Genomic DNA, 13,741 nt, shown 5'->3' on the forward strand with positions numbered 1-13,741 from the left:
CGTGCCTGTTATTTTGCTATAATTGAGCAAAAAGGCTACTTACTAATACACATTAATTTAACCATTACGTGAAAATCAATACGCAGCTCCTTTGAATGACGACACAAACAGATGATGAGTCAGTGTGGAAAAAACATCTCCGCAAACAAAAAAATGAATGAGGAACTGATCTGAAAAACGGCCATGGCATTAACAGAAATGAGTCCGCGCACAGAGTATCTGCAGCCTCACCCAGAGCTAACAGCGAACATCATTCCCAGCATTCCCCACCTGGCCTCAGAGTCAGGTGGTGCACTTCTTTCAATAGGTGGAGTCCTACTAAAAAAAACAGCCAGTTTCTGTTTGAATTGTTGATTTTCTTTCTTTAAAGCACTCATTTGTGTTCTTCATCATTGTCACTGGTTTAATTGGTTTGTTTTGCACTGCTACCATCCAATTTCGTTGACATTATGAGCCAATAAAGTTTTAATTGGAGATGTTGTGAGAACGCACTGTTTTAATGGATGCACGCGTTTCACTAATTATTTATCAAACTCGGTATCTGGAGTCACGACAACTCTGCATTTCTAATTTGTCATGCATTTTTTAACCTCTTTAGCAAATGAAGTATTTGAATAAAACAAAATAAAAACAATAAAATGCAGTTTTTACTAGTGGGAATTTTATCAGTGTTACATTTTTAGATGATGTGAGCATCTACAGATCTGGTTGGTTTGGTCCTTGGAAGCTTTGTTAGAATGATGATGGGGTAAAGGGGACGTGCTGCGATGTTATGGTTAACTCAAAGGTAAGGGGTGTTGGAATAATTGAATGTCCTCACAGAGATAGCCAAGCAAACGTTTGTGTGTGTGTGTGTGTGTGTGTGTGTGTGTGTGTGTGTGTGTGTGTGTGTGTGTGTGTGTGTGTGTGTGTGTGTGCAGCGTTCGTGTCGTGCTTTGGCAGATGGGCCTGAACAGCCTGAGAACTTCACAATCTGGACTTGATTTGTTATCAACAGGCTCACACGCACTTTGTTCTACACTTGTCCTCCTACTCCACTGCTGCTCAATTCAACACACACACACACGCACACACACACACACACACACACACACACACACACACACACACTGCAGGCTGCTTTAACATGCAGCCTTCCAGGATCTACATGCCTGTAATAATATTTCTCTGCCCTGCTTTAATCATCAAAGCTTCAAAAACACGAGGTTAAGTAACTGTTTCATCTGAAAAAAAAAAAGAACTAAACTTTTTCTTTTCACTTTGGACTTTTGTGGAAATTATTATTATAACCATCATGCATCCTAACTGCAGCCAAGCCACCTGACAGCGAGGGTCATTCCCACAGTGCACTCTTGTTTTATAGCAACAGTTCTCAAACTCGATTCTCATGACAAGCAGAGGTTGCTTTTCATCTTTGCCAGGACAGTCAGGTGAATGCAATTACCTGCCCAGTGGGCTGCATTTTTGCGACTGCCAAAGCCCGCTGCTTTGTAGAATGATATTTATTTCTCCTGCTCGCCTGTTCGTCTCTCCATCTGTTCCACATTTTTGTCCAAATTAAGGTTTTGACAGCTACTGGCCAAATTCCCATGAAGCTGTTCGTGGTCCCCGGAGGACTTTTTCTGTACTGCAACAACTAGATTCAAATGTCCTTCTGCATGAACAATTCCAGAGTTTTCTATGTGCTCTGGCTCAGTTTTGAGTTTCAGAGTGCAAAAACTCCAATGCTCATAACAAAACTGGTATGCTGACATACTGCACATTAGATTTACTAACACAAAGATAGCTGAATCAATGCATCACATATGTGTTTGTGAGCCTTTATTCTTATTTTATTATCACGACCCAAACATTTGAACATACATCCTGATGATACACATACATGCAGATTATACTAAAGCAATTTGTTTGTGGAGGCAGACTCCAGGCTTCGATAACTACTGCACAGTTACAGCAGTGTAACATCTTTGTTTAATGTTGATTAACTTTCTGCTGCAGATATGGTTTTGATGATAATCTGTGGTGACAACCGCGTTCATAAAGAGGACACATTATACTAATTTAGAACACCATATTTTGAATCTTGGACTCTAACAAAAAAGCTTTCTCTAACTCACAAATTAAAATAACCTTTATTCATCTTATACTGGGCCTTTGGGCCCCTCAGTTCATCTTCCCAGTTGTAGTTTACTTTAATCTAATTGGCTGTCACAAGATCAAGGTTGTAACAAGAGGTGGGCGGGGCTTCTGTGCTCACAGCCAGGATGCCCATATTAGCGATATCTTTCAGTCTATGACAACATACTGAGCCAAGGAACAAAATAACAATAATAATAATTATGATGATGGGGATTGTTTCTAACTTTGGACATGTTTTCTTTGAGTATTCAGCACTATGAAAGGTCTAAAGAAAAAACAGAGAGGTATACAGGAAAGTCTTAAAATGTAAGAAGGATTCAAATCCTTTGAATATTCTGATAAACTCACTTTAGTGCTTAATGTGACACAAATGTTTCATAATGTGAGATTTCAAAAATTCAGAGCATACTAATGATTCCTCTTGGTGTCAAACATATTAATGTGAATCTTTTCAAAATGTGTCATTCCACATTTTTATATTGATAATTTAATGTGGACGTGTAAGCTATGCTCTTAATTTAGATCCAGCGTGTCCCAGCAGGCAGCTTTAACCTCATTGACTCCACGGTGTCTCCTGTAGCTTCCGGCTCTCGTGGATTAACTAAAAGGAAAAATCATCCACGTGTTCTTCATTTAATTCAACGTGATGTAATAATAACTGCAGCCTGTAAAGGCCACTAGTAGAACTCTTAATCATGTAGTTTACAAGACAATAAAACTATAATAGTCCAAGTTCCTAAACCGCCACAATGAGTCCTCACAGCCTAATTCTGGACTCGGTTTCCTGAATCAGAGCGAGAGACAAACAGACAGACAGAGTGAGGCCGGTGCGATCTGCAGGTAATCCGTCCTCAGCAGCTCGCAGACACAATGTTCTGTCTTAGACGGTGAATCTACACCTCAGCACTTTGGGATCCTCCAGTTTCTCCCTGCAGGGCATGAACTGCCTAAACTGCTGCAGCTCAGAGCACATACTCGCCACACCCATCTTACAGGAACATACGTTCACACAAAAACACTTTGTATCCAAGTTCAACTGGGTTTAAGTATAGTTAGAAGTAAAATCCAGTTTTGAGTTCTACTTGCGTGTATAACAACGATTTGATGTTTAATACTCAGGTGTCCTTGTGATCTTCCTTCTTTTTTATGACATCTAACTCAATATACTTTGGCAATAATCCTAGGACAAATTTCCCCTAAGGTACAATAGAGTTTATTTTACCTGCTCTGACTTGACTTGTTGCCTTTTACTGAATATATTTCTATTCATCTTTTTGACTCTTGATGAAACGGTGCAGAGGGAACTTTGGGATGGACATTTTCCAGCTAACTCACCATTAGTGCAAGCCCGGTATGCAACATGGATTGTAAGACTGAAATGATTCAGCTAGTGTGGGCCCTGCTAGCAGGTTACTCCACATTAGAGGCCATGATGAAGGATGATTGGACACACACACACACACACACACACACACACACACACACACACACACACACACACACACACACACACACACACACACACACACAATGACACGCACACGAACATTCACACCAACATGCAGTTCGGAGTAATCAGCTGTGCGCTACAGGTGTGCAGCTGTCAGAACTAATTGCTGTTATATAACACGACTCGCCACCTGCCTCGTCATTGTCCGCACAGGGTTCACGCTACAACACACACGTACACACACAAACGCACACGAAGGTGAGGTGAACATACATGAACAGCTCACAGATTCGCGTTTAATGAAGTCCCTGTGGAAAAATCTGATACGATATGTGATAATAACACACCACTAGCTCTTTATCTATTAAAAATGATAACACATAATAGATGAAGCGGCTGAAACTGAAACTAATTATACTTTTTGTGGTTTCAGTAGTTTAATCTACAACCGGGGGCAAACACATATACAATTAGGGAGCTTTGTACATGAAGGACTTGTATTACATGATTGGGGAAGTGTTCCCATTTAGAACATGTTGTGCACACATTTTCAGACGATAATTTACTTAAAAAAAAATCCAAATAAACTATTAGCCTGCTGTTGTATCACTAAAAAAACTTTAACTATAATAACTTTCAGCTGCTTTCTTAGCTCCCAAGGCTTCGCCACAGTGGATGGATCTGCTTGTTTGATTTGGCACAGATTTTATGCCGGATGCCCTCCCTGATGCAACTCTCCCATTTATCTGGGATTGGGTCCGGTGCTGGGAGAGCATTAGCTTGCAATCTCCTGAAGCTCATTATAATATCAAACACACGAGCTTTATCAACAATACAAAATTAGCTTAGAAAAAAACACTTAGTTTAAATGAGTCCTAGTGGTGTACGACGGCATGCATGCATGGGGAAAAAGCCGACTATTCAGCCCATGTTTATTTGTTAAGTGGGAACAAAATGAGTTTCTATACAGCACTGAGGTAAGTAATGATCTGAGCATGGCCAGTAAATTAATATCTACACAAACAACAATGGTGATGAAGCAAAATATTAATTTGACTCTATGTAAAGTAGTATTAAAAACCCTCCATTATTATATAAATTACCTTACTGCAAACCTAACCGCAGAGCTTTCTAAGTAATGACGTGACAGGCTGCAGCCTTTTGTGTTTACAAGACACATCTCTCCTCCACTCTGGGTTTCAGCCAAAGTGCCTAAACCCTCCCATTCCTAAGAACTTGACTGAAGTTTATTGTCTTTGCTGATTCCAGAGAAAAATGTCAGGCTGCTTTGACTCTGATCTTTCTTTTTCTCATTGGCTCATTCCTCTTGTGCAGCTGCAGATCTGCCTGAGGAACAGAGTTTCATCCTCTATGGATTAAAAATTGTTATATAGGGGCGATCTTATGGCAGCCCCTCCTTTGACCTTTGATGGATGTTTTCCTCCTGCTCTCCCAGATTCTAAAATATATAAACACACACATGCGGCAGATTCAATATGCCACCAAGCACAACCTCAATAAAGCAAACGCCACTTAACATTTCTTTCCAGTCTTTCACGAAACACATCAAATCAGCCTAAACTGATTATCCTGTTGTTGCGCTCAGCTCATTCGAAGGCATCTTATCGGTTCGGATAAAAGCGTCAGCTAAAAGGCTGCAGTCTAAACCGACTGATGACAACACGAGAAAGTCCGCAGAGAGCAAACAGCTCGGCTCAGGCTGTTATCCTGTTTGTAGTGATACCGAGTAAAGCCCTGCTAATCTGAGAGCGGGGTCCAGGAGTGGAACAGGTGGTCCCCCTTCTCAACCAGCAGCTAATAATGCACGATGTGTGTGTGTGCCTGTGTGTCTTCAGAGAAGACAGCTAATTAGAATCAATCAGCTAGTAGGCTAGCTGGCCCTGTTGTAAAAATGCCTCTGTGTGTTTTTGCAGAGCAACTGCAGCACAACGCTGAATTTCTGTGAACTTGTGCCAGAACTTCTAGGAGGAACTTACGTCTTCATCAGTGTCTTCGAAGAATGCAGCTAATAAAAGCATGTGACCCATTATTTATTGTTTCATAAATGCTTTGTTGAACTTGGCAGTAAAGTGGTCATTCTTCTGTTGTTATGCACAGTTTGACCCTTATTGTTATTAATGGTTTGCACGGGCCATCTCGGGTCCCGCTTCACATGCCAAAATTTCCCAGGGTACTGGTAAGACAGCACTTTGCATGTCAGCTGCACAGCTGTATGGGCGAATGAGCGAGTGAGAGATCAACTGTAAAGCCCTGATGTCGAAAAAATAAAACACTTTAAACGTTTAGACCTCCATAGTAGCAGCACATGCATACCACTGTGGAGGGCCATGAGTGCCAAAACAAATTAAAGAAATACATCATTAAAAAATTAATTCAATGTGTTATTAATTAATAAAACTGGTAAATAATGAATTTAATTTAAGACATTTTCTATTCAATATTAAATCATTAAAAATGTATTATTTAATTAATTTTGGCGCTCGTGGCCCTCCATACATGACTAACGTCTAAATGTTCCTTCACAAGAAGAAGTCAAGCAAAAAACACCGTCACGGTCGATCGGCCAAGGCTGCTTCTTCGGAGCACGATTAGCACGATTAGATATCATGGCTGCTCATCAGGGTTATAATAATAACGACCTCATACTTTACTGCTGAATCACGGCCATCTGGTCATACTCAACTTCTTTCCGCTGTTTGCCTCATTGCACAAATCATTTCTTTATAGTTATTCACAACGGCCACTACCTGTTGTTCCCAATGAGCGTCAAACATTCAAGTATTCACACCTGCAACCTGCAGGAGGACGGTCATGGGAAATACAAGAACTAGTTTTGGTAACGACTAAGTGATTCCTGGTTGATGTTTTAAATGCCAACCATTTCTCTTTCATTATGAGCTTCCTGTCATTCACAACTATAAAAGTGTCTCATAAAATTCCAGTTAAAACACCTGTAAAAGAAGAAAATGATGTCTTTATCAGCGAATAGAAGTTAGCCTCACTGAGGTGAAGATCTGGATGTATTAAGGAGATGGAAATTGTTGGGTACGTGAACAAAAATATCACGGGGCAGAGCAACCATGACCACAAGGTGGCCGAGATAAACCCGTAAAACCTTTTTGCACAAATCGATTAACTTAATTGTGATAGCTTAGAAATATAACTACATATAAAAGATATAAAGGTTACGTAATATAAACTGACTTATATGGGTCATTACCATTTTACTTCATGAAAGTCATGCCAGGAAATTTATCTTGTTCCATGCTTGGTATGTATATCAGGGCTGGCAGCCTCCAGGGCTAAAAAACCAAGCCAACACGGAAGTGCCAAAAACTGTAGTGCCCCTGTGGGCCCTGGAGGCTGTCCCCAGAAAGAAGTCAATCCCCAAGATTCCCATGCTAACATGGCCAACTTTACAGCATTAAAGCGTGTTTACACTCCGGTACATAAACTGGTTTCGGGCCGTATGGATGGTCTCTTTTTTGTCTTTAAGCAGTTAAAGCACTACAGTTTGGTTCAGCCTCTCCAAGAAGTCGGGTTCAGGTTTTCCTGCGTGAAACTCTAGTACGTTGTTTGTGTGTTGAACAATAAGAGACTATAAATGTAGCTTGTTAACCAAGCATACCAGCAGTCACTTCTGACTGAAAAAAGCCAACACAGCGGTGTTGAAGATGGAGACTATCCCAGCTGTCTTGGGGCAAGGGGAGGGTCCACCCTGGACAGGTTGCTAGTCTGTCGCAGGGCTAACACATAGACACAGACAACCATTTGCACTCACATTCACACCTATGGGCAATTTAATGTTTCCAATTAATCTAACCCCACTACCTGCATGTCTTTGGAGTGTGAGAGGAAGCCGGAGTACCCGGAGAGAACATTGCCGCCACACAGAAAGACCCTGAATTTAAACTCAGGACCTTCTTGCTGTGAGGCAACAGTGCTAACCACCATCCTGCCCTCTTTAACTGTTAACGAGAAAATCATGCTTAAACCTAAAGGATCAGGAACTAGACAGTCTTGCTTTTAAAATCCTAGCATGTTTTGGCTTCATATATAGTACAAAAAAACCCTGAATATCATTTAAAAATGTACTAAAATGTTAACACCAATAAATTCACTGCTGCCAAAACTCTAGTCTGTCACATTTAGTGATTATTTCACACTGTTAATTTTATTTATGTGCAACTTTGTATCACTAATCATACTTTTATTTCACAATCAACCACGCCTCAGCAATTGCATACATCTGAAAGAGATTGTGCGCTGATAAGATTAGCTGGCAATTTTTTTCAGCGTGGGCTAAAAAAAAATGAAACTGTTTCGCTTTCATTTAAGTTGCGTTCAAAAGAAAATGAGCGCTTACTTTAAACACCTAGTTTTACTGTAAGGGTTTTAAGTGCAAAAAGGTCTGCAGAGAGACTAAGTCACATTTCTCTAAAAAGCATTTTCTGATGAAGATCACATGATTTTTATATCAGTTTTATTTTGTAAGCCAAGCAGAATGAGCTGGGCGATGATGCTGATAATGGATAATATTCTGTGGAAATGCTGCTCGTACAGCCTCTTCCTTGGAAACGAGCACACACACAAGACCTGCATACTATCAGAGTGTGCGCGTGTGTGTGTGTGTGTACACGTGTGTGTGTGTGTGTGTGTGTGTGTGTTTATATAAGCCTCTCCCCTGAGAACATTTACAAACAGCTTGTCAAATTTGGCTCACCCTAAGCTTGTTGCTTTCTTTTTTAATGACTGATATTTTTATTGAATTTTGGATTAACACAGAGTCAGAACTCTCAAAGACAAAGAAAGGAAACATCTTAAAACAGACGACAAACTCTGCATCCCGTGAATTACAGAAAGTCTGATTAATGAAGAGAGCTTCAGGTAAATTTTAAAAAGGTCATCTATTCACATGGCACCACAACAAGAAGCAGATTAAAAAGTTGAGCTTCCTTCCCTGTGAAATTAATTTGAATAGAATAAAATATTTGAATCACCCGCATGAAGCTGTGCCATCTATTTATTCTGTTCCCACTCCCTTTTTCTCTGGAACTGGACAACGCTGTTGGCCACTTTCCATATCAGCACTTTACTGCTGCTGCATTCACTCTGTGCCTCTAATCTTTCTATCAATCCGTCTCTAAGGCCTGTTACAGATTACTGAAGATGCAGAATAATTTGTTTCAGGAACTATTAGTGTCATACATTTGATAATTAACGTTAGGCATCAGTTTGGGACTTTGGTGCAGACATAACCTGATAATGAGAGCAACCAGGCATGAGATTCATTTTAATAGCTACTTGGTTTATTATTCTTTGTGGTTAAAGGTTTAGATATGGTTTTAAGGTTAAGACTGTACAGTAAACCTGAATATTTAAAGCTGGTGTTTTAGCTTCTTTTTAGCTGCTGTTTTGGATCTGAAGCCTTCAGAGTCACTGTTTTGGTTTGACTTTAGTTGCAATTGGCTAGCAAACTAGCTAGCAGCCACACTGCTACCCATTCTCTCAGGAGGTGGTGGAGACCAAAACAGAGCCAGAAGGAGAAACGTTGCGAAATACGAACCAAGGGTGTTGGAAATCAGAGTTACTTAGTTTATCATTAGTTTTATGTCTTATATTTAGATTTGAGTTACTTTCCAGTGTGGGTAGTTTCAGTTTAGTTTTGCTCAGTTTTTAGTCTTTGTTTTAGCTTTATTTGCAAAGTGGGTGGTAAGATTTCTGAAGCTCAGATTAGACAATACAATAGAAATAAAACACTTCATGTAGATATTCCTGCAACAAAAAGATTTGTGCTTGGAATGGTTGACTATTCACCCTATATGACAAAAAATAAAACTACATTTTATTTTTGTTAGTTTTGTGAGTACATAGTAGTGTTTTAGTTAGCTCTCACTCTTTTTTTAAATTGTAGTTTGTGGTTTTATCTGTTTTGGATCTTTGCAACCAGACTAATGCCAAGGTGTGTGAGCACAGTCTCCCATTAGCACTCATAGGTGTGGCTAGTTTTACAGGTGAGTTTCAGAAGCTGCGCTGCTTTGTTGGCATTAAATATCGGCACAATTTGCAGTTGTAAATGTTAGTAAATCTTTTTGTGTGCTTGATTTAAATGTTCTCCTCTCTTTATTTCACACCTTCAGAAAGGAACGAAAACAAATCAGTGGCAAAAAATCTCACAGTTTCCACCTCCTATACGCACTTTTTTTAAAACACCAAAACCCAGCTTGTGCTTCCACAACGTGCTAGAAAATGTGACCTATAGTGCCTTAAGGGCTATAGTAACAACGCTTTTCTCTTTATCTGCAGTATACTGTACAAATTAAGTGATTGATTGTTTGGCCATTAAATTTTTGCATTTTGATTTGATCATTTTTAAAATATTTGCCAGTTAGATTCTCTTCATGGACAAATTTACTAGCTAGCTGACTGACTTTGGCTCTACTTCACACTAACACCGGATATTTTCTATAAATCAGTCGACAGGCAAAGAACAGAAATCAGCAGTGATGAGTAATAACTGCAATTTATAAGAAATGACTAACGAAGAATTTGCCCTGCTCGATAAAGTTACCACAAATACTGTCTTAGTGACTAATATCTATCTATCTGGAAACACATAAAATGATATTCTTAAGGGATTCAAGCAGGGGAGGCAGATGGGTACACAAATGGAGAGTTTGAGTTTTCTCTCTCTCCCACTGACGCTCATTAACACCTCTCCCACACACACGCACACACATAAAGTACACTGAGAGTCCAGAGCGATGCAGTGGAAGGTGGAGGTAGAGAGAATCAGGCTGGGAGCTTCTATAATTAGAGGAGCATTCAGGAGCCATACTGCTGAGTTGTTGAATGTTTAATGTGAGGCCGAGAGCCGCTGCAGTGACTGAGAGGAAACCTCTGAGCTCCTATGCATCTCCTCATAACACACAAACTGAGGCACGCACAGCGAGGGACGGGGCGAGCGGCAGTAGTAGTAAACTGAATGAGTGGATTCAGGTTTCAGAGAGGAAACAACAGCTCACACACACACACAGTCCATCTGAGGGTGTAATTCCCGGCTATTGTCTGTAACCTGAAACTCGTAATGGCACAGAAACTTGAAACTCCTGTGGATGAGGTAATCCTCTACCATGTACTCCAAATATAGTCACTTGTAACACTTTTTAACTTCACTTCTTCGTACAATATGCTGTGCTTAATGCAGTTTGGTTCAGATGACATCATATTCCTTACCTATTGCTTTGAAAGGCTTTTTCAGTGAAAATTTTAAGACTGTTAAATGTTTTAATAATGTTCTATAACTGATTTTTTTTTTTACAGCTGCACCTGTCCTGTAAAACGTCTCTGGAGATGCTTCCAGGCAGCTCAGTATGCAAATAGATTTGTTAAACAAAACATTTAAAGCTAACAAGCTGAAGACCGAGACATTAGAGATTAAAATTTAAGCACAGTTCCTTAAACAGATGTGTTCAAAGTACTATTTTACATCTCTGTGTTTTTAGTGCTGCACTAATCAGGTGCTTTGGATTCGACTCCATTCTACTGATCCTATTAAACATAGATTACATTTGGCACATTGGTCCAGTCCATTAAATAAAATGATAACAGCCCAGTTCCACTTATCCACAACCACAGTTAAAAACAGCACTCAGCTACACTACCCATGTACTTTTTTTTGATGGACTCTACATGTGAGATCCTGGAGAAAGCCCACGCAAACATAGAGAGAACAGAATGTGCTTCTCGAGGTCAATACAGATCTTTGAAATTTTAAAAACAATTAGACTGACTTTAAAACGTTTTACAGAAGTAAAAATACATTTGTCAGCGCACTCTAGTGGCCTCAAACTATGTCAAACATGCATTTTTTGGCATTTTCTCCTGCTATTAATTTTACAGGTTCACCGTAATAAACCTGTTATTAAATGATATTAACTGATATTTGGCCCTTTTTTTGGTTAACTGACAAAATTAATCTGATATAACATAAGGATTAAAAAAATCCTGGCTATATTGCCTTTTTCTAGGATGGGGAAAGGTATTCAAAATGTGACCTTAAAACAAAACAGCACTGGCCATTCAAAGGTATCATCACGCTCTGGGAGAGGTAATAATTGACTATTAATTGACTTTACGCATCCTCTTTGTTTTTATGCTTTTCCTTATTGTGTGTTATAAATATTTCGTTGCATAACAGACATGAAAAGAGTACAACTGATCCCTGTGAGCCAAAAGCTCAGGCTTCAAACTGCTCTAAATGCTCAGTTTATCATCCCAGCAGCTTCACCCACCTGCTGGTAAAACCTTCTGTTTACGAGGGCTAGCCAATCACAAGAAAGTTGTCTTAAAGGCAGATGATGGATTGAGGTGAAGCACAAAGGCTGCGTATTACGTGAAAATCATTTTGACATGTGAATCATACACGCTGAGAATAAAAACAATGTGCAGGAAATAGTTCCTGTTTAGTAAAAGGCCCGGTCAACACTGATAACAGGCCTACTTTACGAAAACCAGCCAGACAGATTTACAGACTGTGTCACGTCTATGCCACATTCAAAGAATCAAAACAAATTCATCATGCTGACTCACCTGCACTCCAGTCATAAAAAGATAAATATTAGTATTGGTTATTTAAGGGGTGACTTGAAAAAAAAAAAAGAAACATCATCACAATCTGTAAATCTAAGCAAATCTACTATTTGATGTGTCATTCACCAAGACCAGTACGGCAGTTAAAGAGTTTTTCTTTAAGCCTTTAAACACTATTTACAAGGATGTCAAATAACTATATGGAAACGTGACACAAACGGGAACGCCTCATTAAGCCTGAGCTCTCATCCCAACATCAGAACTGAACCATGTCATTATTTACAACTCATTTCAACTCCTTATCTGATTCATAACATCTGCAAGGGCACCGGTTCGTGCTGGCTCGCTTGTATTTGGTTGTGCTGCTTTTAGTTTGAGCGTTTCAGAAAACCCTACACTGGGGTGCTGGTGATGGTCACCACACCCCGGCGGTTCAGAAAATCTGGCCTGAAACAGAAGTAAAAGCCCCCAAAACATAAATATTCATATTCCTGTGAGGAGTGTTTGAGGAGCTCTAAGCTTCTGTAACACCTCCTCTAACACTGCGTTTTATTATCATGTAAGGCTTCTGCTGCCAGCTTCGTTTTCACAGTCATGTTTAATGTATTTTTTCCCATCTTTTATGGAAAATACACAGTGTCCTTAGAGCAGAGTGACCGGGGAGTGGCAGAACAGACAGGAATGTGTTTTAAAGGCAAAGACAGGGCAGCGTTTTAACTCTCAGGATGACTTGGACATTCTGCTTCTATAGTTTAGGGTTACACTGCAGCAGCTGGGCTCGTCCTCGCTGTATTTAAACAGCCTACATGACTGAGATTTTTCCAAAAACGTGGATGGTTTGCTTTGAGCTCACCTGTGACTATCAGGCTTTTTGAATGACCATTCAGAAAACAGTTATTTTAGTGGCAAACAGATCTACGGCCAGTTTTGTTTTATTTATCTCATACATTCAAATATAAAGAGACACATTTAAATCCGTGACATGTCTGTTAAGCAGCTCATGCAGCAGAGGGTTCATCACCGGACACTCACCCTGCTCAGGACCGGATTTCTTCCACAGGAGAGGCTGGGGAGCGATGCGGCGGCCGCTTCGGTGCTCCTGTGCTTGGCTCGCTGATCTACAGTCTGGGTGTAAACCGTCCTCCGTTACCGTGCCAGCCTCTGTCTCTCTTCTCGGGCTCGGCGGGGGGTCTCCTGGCAGGTGACGGCGGACTCTGATTTTCCTGCGCCCCAGGAGCGCAGCGCAAAAACTCTAATCTCCGCAGCTCGCTCCGCGTCGCCTCGCGCTCTCTGGTTACCGCCCCACCGCCCCCTGACGTCATGGAGGAAAGCCCTGGCCGGTGACGTCACGTCACCGTCAATGTGGAAACCCCTCCCCGTGGCGCAAGGGCTAGTTTACTGTAAATGTGCAAAAATAAATAAATAAAAAGGACAGATTTGCTTTAGCTGCTTCTTAGATTACCACCTCTAACACAGCAGCACCATGTTTATCTATTAAGATATCTGTCGGTAATACATTGGGTCCAAATCCCAAACGAT

At 40.3% G+C, this 13,741-nt stretch overlaps 1 protein-coding gene across 1 annotated transcript in view; it reads right to left on the bottom strand.

Annotated features, from left to right (window-relative positions):
* rnf19b (ring finger protein 19B) overlaps window positions 1-13,497 on the bottom strand; it is a 42,295-nt gene extending 28,798 nt beyond the window's left edge. Inside the window, exon 1 of the mRNA XM_004572698.5 lies at window positions 13,235-13,497. The gene's annotated coding sequence lies outside the window, so the exon portion shown is untranslated. The remainder of the gene's footprint in view (window positions 1-13,234) is intronic.
* Between the last annotated feature and the right edge of the window lie 244 nt (window positions 13,498-13,741).

This window comes from Maylandia zebra, linkage group LG22, assembly GCF_041146795.1.
Source record: "Maylandia zebra isolate NMK-2024a linkage group LG22, Mzebra_GT3a, whole genome shotgun sequence".
NCBI classification, from domain to species: Eukaryota; Metazoa; Chordata; class Actinopteri; order Cichliformes; family Cichlidae; genus Maylandia; species Maylandia zebra.